Source organism: Coloeus monedula (genome assembly GCF_965178545.1).
Source record: "Coloeus monedula genome assembly, chromosome: 6".
Taxonomy (NCBI): Eukaryota; Metazoa; Chordata; class Aves; order Passeriformes; family Corvidae; genus Coloeus; species Coloeus monedula.
This window is the reverse complement of record NC_138786.1, coordinates 44,597,163-44,610,621: the sequence shown is the minus strand read 5'-3', so window position 1 is coordinate 44,610,621 and position 13,459 is coordinate 44,597,163. Positions and strand designations below refer to the sequence as shown.

The 13,459-nt window shown below is 41.6% G+C and overlaps 1 protein-coding gene across 1 annotated transcript in view; it reads left to right on the top strand.

Annotated features, from left to right (window-relative positions):
- Positions 1–282: 282 nt before the first annotated feature.
- Positions 283–13,459, top strand: part of STON2 (stonin 2) — a 74,961-nt gene continuing 61,784 nt past the window's right edge. Inside the window, exon 1 of the mRNA XM_082283794.1 lies at positions 283–346. The gene's annotated coding sequence lies outside the window, so the exon portion shown is untranslated. The remainder of the gene's footprint in view (positions 347–13,459) is intronic.

Genomic DNA, 13,459 nt, shown 5'->3' with positions numbered 1-13,459 from the left:
ATCAATTTTTATTTGCACATTGCTATTTATTTTTGCCCGTGGGTGAGCGGAGACGGCAAAGTCCGTTGCCTTTGAATCGTATTTAGAACGGTCCTGAGAAACTTGGAAGGGCTCAATACCGAGAGTGCGGAACAGCCGCCCCTCCGCCGCCACCTGCGCTTGGGGGCCCGGTCGCGGCGCGGGGCCAGGGGCCGGCTCCGCGCGGGCGGGGCGGGGCGGGCCCGGCCAATGCGGCGCCGCGGCCGCCGGGAGCGCCCAATGGCGGCGGCGCGGGCGGGCGGGCCGGGCCGGGCCGGGCTGGAGCCGATCGCGCTGGGAGCGCGCCCGCGGAGCAGCGCTGCCGCCGGTAGGTGCGCGGGGCCGGGCGGCTGCGGCCCGCGGGGAGGAGGGGGCGCGGCCCGCGCTCTGCCTTCTGAGCGCCGGGAAGGGGGCACCGCGGCTCGGGGCTGGCGGGCAGCGCTGGCGCGGGCGGAGGACATCAGAAACTGGAGCCGAGGAAACCTAAAGCGAAGGCAGGTGGCCCTGCTGGCGGAGCTGGGGCCGCCGCCTGCCCCTCGGTACCTGCGGAGCGGGGCCGCCCGCGGCTGCGCGCCCTGACGGGACCGGGGTTCCCCTCCGCGCTCCTGCCCTTTACCCGCCCGGGGTCGTGGCACTGCTCCCGCCGCGAGTATCTGTACCGAGTGTGGACCTGTTCCCCTCGGTGCTCGCAGCCTCCCTCAGGGCCGTTCTCCGGGGATGCGCGGCTCGTTCTCCGGGGATGCACCCCTCGGGGATGCGCGGCTGTGCCCGTGCGAGCGGGTCGGGGCTCTGCGGCTGCGGAAGGGTTAACGCTATTAGCAGCAGCACGGGAAAGCTGCTTGTATCCACCTACCCCTCAGCTGCTCTATGGAATTACTCACGGTTTGGATTTTTTTCTTGCTTGGGTCCCCTGAATTGTGCTGCCTTTGAAACGTTTTTATGCGGTTAAGATATTGCAAGGCAAACAAAAATCGCTCGCTCTTCTTTCTGTTGTCACGTTTCAATACGCTATGTAAATTGTAGGTTAAAAAAGCTCAAATTACATATTTCCATGCGAAGTGGAGTTTTGTGTTGACGTACGACCAGGCAGCCTTTTCTCTGCCTATTTGTTTAGTTCATACGTTAAATATTCTTTCTGTACTGCAGCTCCATTTTTCTGTATTGATTTTTGTTAATCGTTTTGTGGATTAACTGGTTGTAATCAGCCTCAACTTTTTGGATTTTTTCTTTCCCATGGTTTAATCTTTTTGAGACTTCGGGTTTCCAGAGACACAAAAGTTTAAAAATGCTCGACTGCTTGACTAGATCAGGTGATGCTTTGCAACTCACGTCTTCTCGTACTTTAGTTGCACCTTTTGCTGGGAAATATCCTTAGGATAATATTGCAGTATTGGTTTGAGGGCACTTTTGGTATTGTCAAGTATTGCCAAATTGCAAAAATTTGGCAAACATTGGCATTTCTTTACCTGTGAATCAGATATGAATCATTCTTGTCTTCTGTGAAATTTTGCAAACTTACTAGTCTGGGCAAGTAAACTTCAGCCTACAGGTTGCTTGGAAAATGCTTGTGTTTGCTAATTCTGGCATATGACTCTGATTTAGTTTTTTCTCTGCCAAGGTGATCAAAACATACCTTGCATTACACAGACAAGTGAGATCTGGACTTTGCCTTAATATTGTCCAGCTAAACAGGTTTGTTCTAATAAAGTTTGTGTTATCACCAAAAAGCTTGAAGAGCTATTTCCCCCATCTGTATGAGATTAATTATGTGGGATTATGCAGTGCATGGGACTTTCCTAAATACTTAATTTCCTAATGGGTAGGTTCTCTCTTCTCCAAGAATTTTCAGATTTGATTGATTATAATTTACAGCAGTGTTTACAGTGAATTACTTTGTTATGCCATGCTTTTTTTCAGGTAAATCTTCAACCTTTTCTGTGTACTATTAAAGGCTTTTCATTATATTCATATTTAGCTTTAAAGTACATAGCATGTAGCAGTAAGTCCCTGGCAGATCTAACATACAGGTTTCCTTATATATAGGAATACAGCTGGCAACTTTAGCTCTCTGCTCTTTTATAGTTGTGGCTTTTAAATTATTTTTAAAATATCAATGTCATCAGGAGCATGACCATTAAACTTTTCAGTAAGAGAAAAGGGTCAGATTTTTTCTCTCTCACATGGTATCTCAGTTCTGACTAGTTGTACTGTCTTATAATTTGTGTCCTTCATTATCATTAAGAACAGAATAGCATACCTTGGTCTTTAACTGCAGAGCTTTCCTTAATTTGAGTTCCTTGTAGCCCTCACTACATGAGTGGCATAATTAATACTATGTGTGGTTGGTTTAGATTACAGTCCAAGGGATGCAAGGTAAAAAGATAACAGCTACATCTCAGTACTGGCCAACTCCCCATCTCAAGTCCTTGTTTGTGCTGCCTTGCCAGCTTGTTAAGAACTAGTAGCTGGTACAGTTCCCTGCTTGAGAAACCCAGACTGTGAGTGGGTTAAAACCATATTGTGAGTGGGCTAAATACATCGTGTTTATAGAGTCCGTAATTTTCAGCTGTTTCAAGTCTGGCATCAGCAAGTAAAGATGAGAAATGGTATCTATGTGTGTTACAAACCTCTCAAGATGTTTTGCTCTGCAAGGCTTCTGTTGCCCCAGAAGCAGTGCCTTTTCCAGTCAGTGAGACAGTTTCCAAGGTGGCATCTGCTATAAGGTCATGGCTTGTGGATTCTCCTGCTCTGACACTTGGCTCCTGGTAGTACCCTTTCTTCATGCAGCTTTTAACCCAGGTATTGCACTGAGGCTTTGTGCAGTAAGCTAACAGAATCAGTTTTGAATTGTTGAAGTCCTGTTAAAGGCCGTCTTTGCAATACCATCAGCTTTCTGTTTGAAAGCTGGAAAATTAAAAAGATCATTAGGAACTAAGCTATAGAATCTAAGGATTCATGTGGTGGTGGCAGTCTAACATAATCTTGGCCATCTGAAACTTGTGTTTATCTAAGAAAATCACTTAAACTCACTCTGCAGGTCAGCCAGGAAAGGGCGACCTTCAAAAGGCAATTCTTGGCAAATTTGTCTGAACTATTAGTTGCATTACAAAAAAAAAGACAAAATACTCAACTGCAAAACCAGATTATTTTGTCTTCAGATGCCTTAGTAGGTTTCTTTGGAGTCTAACATGACAGATATTTTCTTACAGAATTGTGAATTCTGCTAATGGATGTAATAACTTCACAAGTGGTTAACCTCAAGGAAGGAATGCCTGTCTTTGTATGTGTTGGGTATGAGCATGTGTCGTCTTCAAAACTGTAGCTGTAATTATGGCCACAAGAATTTGAGTCCTAGGAAATTAGAAGCCATACAACTCAGCTCGTACATCTGGAAACCCTAGGGATTACATCTTTGCTACTTGTAGGTGGTGAAAGGTTTGCCAGGATCTTAAACAGGGCCAGAAATCCATCCACAGGTGTCTATATGGGTAAGATTGCTTTCCAGGTAGGGATTATGTATCCCCTATTGACTTCTGCCATCATTTTCACTGTCTTCTAAATATGCAAATAAGTAGAACAGTGTGGAATGTCCTGGTTTTTTTAAAACTGAAAGGGGGGTAAAATTTCAGAAATTGTGATTCAAAAAATTGAAAAAACAGTCCCATGGAAATACCAGGGGACACACATCAGTGTTCCAGGATTCTCTTCTCTTCTGGAAAAACTATGGATGTATATACATGAGCACATTATTTAGGGCAGCAATGCACTTTTAAAATGAATGTCCTGATCACCTGCATTTCTGCAGTTCAATGGCATCTTGGAGCACATAAACTGATTTTGTTTGGGATAAAACTGAGCAGAAGGAAGAGCTCATTTAATGTACTCCAAGTGCTAATGCAAATTCAGTCTACAGGATCATTTTGGAGATAATTGTAAGTAAAAACCATAAAAAAGGTAGTGTGAGAGCTGTACCCTTAATGCTAAGTATTTCACTCCACCACTCTGCTCCTACTGGTAAGGTTTTATGCTGCTTATTAGGGTAAACTTAGGATGCAGTCTCTTGACCAATTTGACAACCCATTTTTAAATTTTGCGTAATCATTAGTATATATTGACAGAAAAAAAATATCATAGCAAAATGCTAAAAGAGTTAAGAGGAGACATCAATGCTAGGACAATGTGTTGCTTAGATAAGCACAGAAACAAATAGTGCGTTCTTTAATAGGTAATAATCTTAAAAGAAGTAGGTTACTGAAATGTATAGCTTTCTTATACATCAGTTCTATAGAGGTACAGTTTCTGAAGGGAAGCCATAAAATTGAAGAGCTTTTGCTCTCATCAATCCCAAAATGCCTTCAATAGGTGCTTTTTTGACAGGAAGTATTTCCCAAAATATTGAAAATATTTCTCAGCAGTGATACTAAGGCTTGTCAGTCAGCTGTAGTGAAATGTCTAAAAATATGTGTAAGACTAGGTGTGAAAAAGACATACAAGTCCAAGTTAGTTACCATAATCTCCTTGGAGGGGGATTCACCTCACTTGAAAATAGATCAGGTGAAGGATCCTCTGGAGGTGTTGTGTTCCTTCTATTGACTATAAACAGAGCATCAGGTGACTATCTCAGATGTCTGGCTGGGTGTCTGGAGTTAAATGAGGTGTGATTCATCTTGCTTTATTAAGGTAACTGAACTAAATGTCTCAGCACAATTCCTTCAGCTTGAAACAGAGGGCAGAACTGACCAGTGTGCTTCAGGATCCTGCAGAGGTGCTCTAGTAGTTCAAAACTCTCCTGCTATTCAAAGAGCAGACAGTGTGCTCCAGAGCTGAGATTCAAAGTGGAGCTCCTGGTCCAAGGGCAGCAGACCTGCCTGGTGAGCTAGAGAGAAAGGATGTCTTTTTGCTGAGCGGTTTCTTGATTCATTATGCTCCTTTAGGCCTAGTTTTAGTTGGCATTTATAGACATGAATATTTACAGAAACCAATTCTCTCTGTGTGCTCTTGAGTTTGCCAGCTGTGAAATTAAATGAAAGAATTATCTTCAATTTATTTTTGAATTAGGGGGTGGCTATACGATACAGTAATTTTGCCATCTGAATCAGGGGCCTCTGGTGAACAGAAGGTACTATTTCACAGAACTTCGTGGTGGTTTTGTGGTTGTGTGGGTGATGGAAATGCATGAAAAAACATCTACTAAGCATTTTTGAAGAGAAAAAGTATTACTAGCTGCAGAACTGAGACTAGAGCTGGTCAAGCTCCGCAGCACAAGGCCAGTTTGTTTTCTAAAAGAGCAGTTTCAATTGAATGGCTGTAGGGAAGAATTTGGCCTATGAAGTTTAATGATTAGTGGCTGTTTAGTTGCCAGCTGTTCTTAAGGACAGAAACTTGCCAGCAGAAATGCTTCTTTTTCTCTGGTCCTTGCTAGGTTGTTTCAAGTTCACCACAGTTCAAGTATTTACCTGGTTAAAACTTATATTCTATGTATAAAAATTATACATGATGAAACCATCAGGTGCATGCAAATTATACAGTACATCAGTTAGCATGAGGAATGAGATCTCAGTTGATAGGTGCATGGATTACTTTGGGGCATTCACAGCCAGAATCTCAAATGTCAGTGAAGAGGATAAAACTGAGATAGAATAGATTTGGCAGATGTGGTCTTTCCTCTCCTAAATAACACATCTCTGACCTCTGCAGTTTAATCGTCCGGTCTCTCTGAATGAAGGCTGCTGTAACAGTTCACCACACTGCATGTGGGCTCAGAGTTTGACACCAGCATTCACCCTTTTTTTCCCAGAAAAGTTTGCAGATTCTCCCTGTGTCCAGTCCAGGCTATTGATATGAATGTGCTTGGAACTAAGGCTGACTGAGGGTAGCCACAGACCTTTGGGACCCATAGCTCCAAACAGCTACATTAGCTCTTCAGTGACACTGAAACAGACAGTAACTTTCAAGGGATAATCCTTTCTTTTCAGGAAGTTTATCTTGGAAAAAAAAGTTAAGTTCTTATTCTGCTACTTTTTAATAGTTTCTAACATACTTTTGTGTCTGTGTGAATTATGTGTCAAATTTACAACTCTGACACAGTGAGTCTTGGTAACAGAGTGTCCCTGTCCCTTTGTGGGCCTGTGCCTTTATGAAAGAGGAAGTAAATACCTCAAATATTTTTAAATCTACTTGTCTGCATCCCACTACCAAAACTTGTCCACTGGATATGGCAGCCCTTGCCAAAGGTTAGCTGGATTCAGCCTCCCCAGAGCGGGCAAGAGAGCAGTAACACTGCAGTAGCATTGCCATGAATTGGCATTTCCACAAATCATGCTGCTGTGCTACTGAGACATGCTGTGGGCTGAGGAACAGAATGACCATGGTCACTTTGGGCTGCGTAAGGCTGGGTGGGAGGTGGGGTGACCCGACCACACTGCTTCCATTTCCAGAGCAGGTTCAGAAAGCAGCCATGCTGTCAAACACACTGCACTGCTGGGAGTCTTACCTAGGAGGGGTTGCACAGGCAGGGTATTCAGATTCCAAACCTTTTAATGGAGAAAGGCCTTGCTGGTATGACCTGAGTGCCCAGCATCCATCTACAGTGCTTTACACTGTTTTGTTCGATGAAGTGAGTGAAGTCTTCATAACTTTTTTCTTTGTTTTCCTGACTACACGCTAGAGTTTTCAAGGCAACAATAAACCTGTCTTAAACTTGTGGTGGCTTGGATGGAAAAGGAGCCTTGGGGTTTCTTTAGTGACTTCTGATTTTATGTTTTGTTGGGTTTTTTTACACAGTTGCTCTACTAAAGCACTTGCATAACACAGAAGAGGTCATGCATTAACCAGAAAGAAGAAAGTTACAGAATATCTGACAGCACTCAGAAATGGAACGTGAATTAAATTCTTGTCTAAAAATTTGGGATACTGCATTACCCAAGCTCAGCTGAGAGCTGGAATATGTTCATGACTTCACTTGTCATACCATGGGACTCTCATCGTACTCTGTATGTTCCCACATGCATAATGTAGGAGAGCACAGTTCTAACTATACAGAATGGCTGGTCACCTGCTGCAGTTAAACTTTACATGATTTCCTCTTCTTTAGGAACTGTAGTGATAAGACAAGGCAAGTGGGTACAAACTGAAAGAGGGGAAATGTAGGTTAGACATTAGGAGGAAATTCTGCACTGGAAGGTTGCCCAGGGAAGTTGTGGATGCCCCAACCCTGGCAGTGTTCAAGGTTGGATAAGGTATCCCTGCACATGGCAGGGCGTTGGAACTAGATGATCTTGAAGGTCCTTTTCAAGCTTTAACATTTTGATTCTATGATGAAATGATAAAATAAGTCAGCTATTTGAAACTGAAGCATTAATTTTTTACGCAGGAAAGAACAGGGAAGTGTCTTGCTGTAGATTTATCTGCTTTTCCCTTTCTCTTTTTGTTTCTTCTTTCTTTCTTTTTTTTCTGAGTATTGATTTGGTGTATCCAACTAAATTATTCTCTCTCCTCAAAACATGGAATTTCAAAAGATTGAACCACATTCCTATGTCTGTGTGGAAACAGGAGATTATCTTTTTCCATGCACCTATAAATAGTGGTCTTACTTTTGGTTCTGTGTAACCTGTGCATGTACACACACCTACAGCACTTGTGTCCCACTGGCTCAAGCCAGGCATACAAGAAGGTGCCACTGCAGAAGCTTCCCCAGCAAAGGGTTTGGTCTCCAGGGACCTCCCCTAGGGTGTCTGCACAGCTCTGTCATGCACCCAGGATGCACTGTCCCTGCTATTCCAGTTCTGACAGTTTACTTTGACAGTAATTCCTCTTTTGGAATGCACGAGGTTGCCTGCTGTCTCACAGGCACTATCATCGGGGTACTACCATAGAGTACCACTTATTAGTGTGTGTTAGTAAAAACTAAACAACCCAAAACCTCAATGAAACCAAACAAGAAAAAATGAAGGATTTTCTCATACCCTCTGTTCTACATCATGCTAGTATACCATGCATTCTTATGTTTTGACAACTAAACAAATACAAATGGACACAAATGCATTAGACAGTACCATTGCAAACATATTCTTTTGTACTGTGTATGAATATGACTTGTCAAGAACTTTGTTTCTACTTCAGATAAATTTTTGGCAATGTTCTATAAAATACTGGGTACCTTTAAATTCAATCTTTGCACAAGCATTTTTTTTCTAGAGTTGTTTTTCATTCTCTTGAAACAGGAGTAGCCATGCTAAAGGAATAGAAACATCAAGTCTAATGGGCCTATATTTAGGCTGTCTAAAATAGAGAGTGACAACAAACATGATGTTTATGGGTTGCCCTGAAGGGCTGCAGTGTCCTGGCATCACATTAAGTTGCATTTGACTCTTCAGACACTGGAAATGAGGAAAGACTGGTTGGATCATTGAAAGAATTTTCTGCTAGGGCAAGCTTGTTCCCTGTGACATCTCTTCCAGAACTTTGCCTGGCTTTAAATAAGCAGGGTTTCCTTAAACTGGGAGACAATTTCACGTTTTAATGTTGCCTTTATCTATAACAATCAAGAAGGATCTCCTTTATAACAAAAATCCCTGTTTAATTCTTTTCCTTGGAAGGGTTGTGCCAATACAGATTAGAAGTTACAAAAGATGTCACATAGAAGTACAATTACACAGAAATTATTTACATGTAATAGTTGTTAGCTATATGGAAATACAGAGAAGGTTTGAACAGAAGATGACTTTCTCACTCAGTGTTCCTAATCCCCCTTTCGAGCCAACATTCAGCACAAGAAAACTTCTTTGCTTTCATTCAGGGCTGCATCACTTCCTCAATAGTCCTTGTCTTCCTGATGCTTTCGCAGTTGGATTCTGTGTTTTTCTCTCACTCTGAATCTGTTCTCCTGTTCTGTGCGTACTCACAGCTCAGACAGATCAATGCCCATCCTCTGTGTAGGCATACAGCCTCCAGTGAAGCTTCTCTGTCTACAGAATTCAGTTCCTCTCTTGTCTTGAATGTGGCTAGTGTTTGAGGGCTTGAGTTCTTTCTTTCTTGGATTTTTTTTTGGTTTGGGTTTTTTTTTCCTCTTCCCCTAGCTTTCTTAGTCAAAATGAGAGTTTAACTGATACTGATTGATGGCAAACACATATACCCACCATCTTCAGTGAAGATGTTGTCACCCATCTTCTAGCATTTAACTTATTTGTAATCAGAAAATAAAGCTCTCGTTTCGTTTGTGCAGTTGAAACTTGAGGCACAGGGGGAATTCTGCTGGCTCTCCTTTTACTGATGGAAGCAGGATCAGTTTTTGAGTTGTACAGTGAATACTTGAAATGCAGTAATTTGTTGCAGTGCATATAAGCAGTGCTAGAAAGTTAATATCTGTCAGAACAGGATGGCATTTCACACAAGCCAGGTTGTGTGTTTTCTAAAAGAGTGTTTATCATCCAGCATGATATTCCAGTAAACTTGTGATCACTTACTTCCCTGTTTCTTTTGTCATTAGTCCCAGTATAGAAGAAGGACAGGTAGATAGGATTTTATTATCCGTGTTTACTTCTTGATGGCTGTCTTGAGTGATGTCAGGTTGCAATGGCATAGTTGGTTCTAGAGTGATTAATTGTAGAACATTATGCCTTTTGCAATAGTGAGATAACTTCAAAAAACTACTTGGATAATCATCACAACAGCAAATAAAGTACAGGAACTTTTGGAGGGTTTGGTAAATGGAATACATCTGGGTAGCTTGTCTGTGCAGAGTTTAAATAAGAACTTACAAAAGCATCAATATCAGATGTTCAAACCACGTTGCTCAGTGGGAATTTTCTTTTGAAACATGTTCCTTGTATGTAAACTTTTTGAGGTTTGAAAGAATAAATCAATTTTTAAACCCAGTTCCCTGCACATACTGTGGATTGGAGCATCAGTTTTATAGTATTGTGTCGTGCAATAGTTGTGTCTACTGCAAATTCACCATCCTGAAGCAGAGAAAAATCTGTGTCACATGCAATGGGCAGATGTGGAAGTCTGGATCAGGATGCTGCTTTTGACTTCTGCCCTGTGGAGGCCTTGAGAAAACAAGGAAGAGTAGTAAGGACCATGTACCCACCCTCACCTAAGGGAATGTTAGCAACCTCTCCTCCCTTACTGCATTTAGATTTCCTGTTGCCTACTGTTACTACCAACAGAATTTTGCTGAACAAAGTAAAACCTGATCTGAGCTATTCTAGTCTTTGGGAAGAAAAACCTGAAATTAGTGGTTTTTCTTCTATTTTCTCTCCTGTTTGTACAATACTGCCTGGGGGAATAAAAGTGCCAGATTTTAGAGATGTAAATGTTCTGCTAAACAAATTGACACATTGCCTCTTTCCTGTAATCTTGTCCCAGTCTAGTTTTATTGCACTGTTGCTCTGTATGGTAAGAGAAGCATTTGACTAATTGTTGCCTCAGATTCTAGTTTGAGTTGAAAGGTTGGCAGTTTGGGAAGTTGTCCTTCAAGTTCCCATGCAATTACATGCCTGGAGGCTTCAGTTACACTTTGAAGGAATCATGTACCCAGAGTGAACTATACTGAAAGTCCTGAAATGCAGAACTTCTGTTTTCCTGATGTGACTGGTGATGTGAATTATCACTGTCAAACATTTTGTCTCACATCCTCCCTTGGTTTTTGCCTGCTGTATATTACTTCTAATCATAAAAATAACTTTTTTTTTAAAAATCAAAAATTCCTATTCTGTTTTGCACTGCTGGTCTTCTACAGTGTCTTTGTACATTTCTCAAGTTTTTAGAAGTACAAGTAATAGAGGAGGTTGTACAATTTTTCTCCAGCATCAGACTTTGAATCCCTCTCATTATGAGGCATCCAGAATCCATGAAGTATTTCTGAGGCATGGCCTTGACAGAAGGAGAGATATTATTGCCTTCTGAACTGCCTAAATTTGCTGGTGTTGCCTGCAGGAGGGCATCTTACATGTCTTCTCTCTCTCTGTGGAAAACAGAGGAGCTTCTGTGGCAGATAAATTTTGGTGTAGAGAAAACAGCAGCTGTTGACCTTTCAGATGTTAGCCTTGACGCAAATATTCCTGAGGGAGATGCTTATGACTTTCTTACCACTGCATCCTGTACAGACTCTCCTCTCTTACTGTCACTGAAATGTGAGCTTCCAGGGAAGTTGGGATGTGTGTTTGTGGCATATGGTTTTATGTGTGCTGGTTGTGCTGGAGAAAATAAGGTCATTCCAGGTCACCTCAGCTTTAACGCTGCTTCTGCCATGGACTTGCAGTGTGGATTTAGGCAGATCACTTCATAGCTGTTGGACTAATTGGGAATGGTCATTAGTGTGGCTGCACTGGGCTCTGGGCTCAGGAATACCCCCAGTCTGCTCTTCTGTCATTCAGTGTGCCAGATGTCACCTTTAGTGCCACAGTCTGCCCCACTCCATCTCTGTCTAAAATCACCAGGAGACAGTAGTAATGTCCTACCTTGTAATGGGACAAGGTGGATTTGCCCAGGCTCTGCAGACACAGCTCTGTCAAGACTCTTGTTACTATTCACTTTGGTATAATCCATAACGGGAAAAGCCATCCTTTCTTCCAGAGAGGCTGCAGGAGTTTCATAAGGCATGTCTCCCTTGGGGCCCTAATTCTTCCTTTCATATTGAGAGCTTTTGTGTGAGTGTTAAATGCACCAGATAGTGACTGAACTTCTTAAGTGACATCTGAACTCATATAAAAGCATATATCAGAGTAGGTAAAACTGGTCTGAGATCTAAAACAGAGTTTTACCAGAGACTTGCTCCGGGCAATTTACAAGCTGGTGGGGCTGTATACCTGGAGAAAATATTGTCAATATTAAAAATACAATACTCAACCAGATACGATTTTATTCCTGTCATCATTTAGGTCATTCATAAGGTAATCTTACCTCAGGCATTTAGGCAGAGGTTGGTAAAATTATTTTTATCAGTAAGAATGATATCCAAGTCCAGTTCCTTTGTTTCACTGGGTTTCTCAAGTTCATTGTTTTGGTTTTTTCCTGTTGTTTAGCACTGTGTTTTCTTTATGCCGTTGCACCTTGAAGTACTTGGGACTTGGTTTTGATGCTCAAGAACAGAGTTCCAATTTGGAGTTTGTTTATTATTCAGATCATGATGTGCTGATGGTCAGTGTTTGTTACAGGCCAAGCCGAGAGGAAGAGCCATGAGCTCTTTCTCGCTTGGAAATTTGCCCAAGGCAGCAATCATTCCTCAGTTCATGCTACTAGAATTGTTTCATCTGTACAGGTTTGCCAAACACATGGTCAAGATAAAATTACTTATTTTTCCTTGAGGCTTTCCTGGTGGGAGAGAAGCTTGATTGTTACGAGAAAAGCCCTGGTCAGAGTCTTTCCTTTTCTTACTGTCCCTTTGGCATAGTTTCTTTTCTCTGCTGTGTGGAATTTAACAGCTTGTCTAGTTGTTTTCCTTTAATGGTCTCCTACAAAACCAAATGCAAACTACTGTAACCAGTTAATGTTTCAGTTCCTGGGATTGTAAGGCAATGTATAAGCAAGAGAAACAGTATTGCTGTATGGATTACAGGATTTTTTTTTTCAATAGTGTTGCCATTACTGTAAGGCAATATATTTAGAGTCTATACACTTAGCACAAGCTTGCTATTGATACTGTATTTGGAAAACAAGAAAGCAAACATCTGAATTTCATTCTCAGTATTTTTATTCTGATTTTTTTTCCTATTTTCCCATATAACTGTAACCTAGTAACTCTGGGTAGTGATCAGAAAGCCAACTGCAGCCTGCATCATATGGATGTAACTTGAAGCAATTGGAGAAATGACCCTTAGTGCTTAAAAATATTAATTGTGCTGAGCTGTTTCTTCTAGGAGAGTTGAAATCTACTGAGAAACAGTGTTCCAGTTTACTGTGCAAGTACATGAGCAATTAAATACTTTGAACGGAATGTTTACAAAAACATCATGCAATTATGGATACTTCTGAATTCCATTACAGATATTTCTGATACTTCTAAACCTCAATAAAAGCCACAAGCATTTCTCCATATCAAGATTACTACTGTTGGTGTTTGTACTCCCACAATGTGTAAAGTGAGGGCTCATTGTACAAGGTGCTGGGTGTCACACTTCTGGCACAGGATAATTATGTGTCTTTCTCAAATACATGTTTTTGATGTACCAAGATAAAGGGAGAGGGACAATGATACCCCTTTTCATCTGTTGCTAGAGGGGACTTGTACAAAAGGACAGATGGGTAATCATGTCACAAGAAGGAATGGCTGTAGACTGAATTTACGTAGTTTTGAAATGAGAGGCTTGTAGTTACCGAAGCAGTTTTGTCATTTTAGAATGAACCATCATCAGTTTTAAAAAGGACTTGTGTAATGGGGTTTATCAAAACACTAGGAGGACTAAAGAGACAAGGAGTTTTTTTCCAGCTCTATGATCTC